Source organism: Perkinsus marinus, assembly GCF_000006405.1.
Source record: "Perkinsus marinus ATCC 50983 genomic scaffold scf_1104296976182, whole genome shotgun sequence".
NCBI lineage: Eukaryota > Perkinsozoa > Perkinsida > Perkinsidae > Perkinsus > Perkinsus marinus.
The window spans coordinates 1-1,087 of record NW_003200477.1 but is presented as its reverse complement, the minus strand read 5'-3'; the positions used below and the strand labels follow the sequence as shown (position 1 = coordinate 1,087).

At 47.9% G+C, this 1,087-nt stretch overlaps 2 non-coding genes across 2 annotated transcripts; both read left to right on the top strand.

Moving 5' to 3' along the window:
* The first annotated feature begins 85 nt into the window (after positions 1-85).
* Positions 86-159, top strand: Pmar_PMAR025819. The gene has a single exon. It is a non-coding gene; the product is annotated as a tRNA-Arg (tRNA).
* Positions 160-400: 241 nt separating this feature from the next.
* On the top strand, positions 401-474 carry Pmar_PMAR025818. Its single transcript has one exon. It is a non-coding gene; the product is annotated as a tRNA-Arg (tRNA).
* The last annotated feature ends 613 nt before the right edge of the window (positions 475-1,087 follow it).

Sequence of the window (1,087 nt, the reverse complement as noted above, 5' to 3'; positions counted from 1 at the left end):
TATCCTGACGGATTGACCAATTACCGCCTAAACCATTTCGGAAGAGTATTCAACTTTAATATCGATCAAAGTGACTAGCTTCATCGCCCGATTAGTTCAGCTGGATAGAATGTCTGCCTACGGAGCAGATGGTCGTAGGTTCGAATCCTGCATCGGGTATACATTAATCTCACTTCCTCTTCATCCATCCTACGTCAACGAAATCGGGCATCCGATGTGAAGCTCCAACTAGTTTGCACAAGACGCTGAAGGCAAGCACATGAGATAGTGGTGCGCACCAACGGCTGTACCTGAGCAATCCGAATTCCGCTCACAGATCCTGACGGATTGACCAATTACCGCCTAAACCATTTCGGAAGAGTATTCAACTTTAATATCAATCAAAGTGACTAGCTTCATCGCCCGATTAGTTCAGCTGGATAGAATGTCTAGCTACGGAGCAGATGGTCGTAGGTTCGAATCCTGCATCGGGTATACATCAATCTCATTTCCTCTTCATCTATCCTACGTCAACGAAATCGGGCATCCGATGTGAAGCTCCAACTAGTTTGCACAAGACGCTGAAGGCAAGCACATGAGATAGTGGTGCGCACCAACGGCTGTACCTGAGCAATCCGAATTCCGCTCACGTATCCTGACGGATTGACCAATTACCGCCTAAACCATTTCGGAAGAGTATTCAACTTTAATATCAATCAAAGTGACTAGCTTCATCGTCCGATTAGTTCAGCTGGATAGAATGTCTGCCTACGGAGCAGATGGTCGTAGGTTCGATGCATCGGGTATACATCAACCTCACTTCCTCTTCATCCATCTTACGTCAACGAAATCGGGCATCCGATGTGAAGCTCCACCTAGTTTGCACAAGACGCTGAAGGCAAGCACATGAGATAGTGGTGCGCACCAACGGCTGTACCTGAGCAATCCGGATTCCGCTCACGCATCCTGAATCGGCCATTCGATGTGAAGCTCCAACTAGTTTGCACAAGACGCTGAAGGCAAGCACATGAGATAGTGGTGCGCACCAACGGCTGTACCTGAGCAATCCGAATTCCGCTCACGTATCCTGACGGATTGACCAATTACC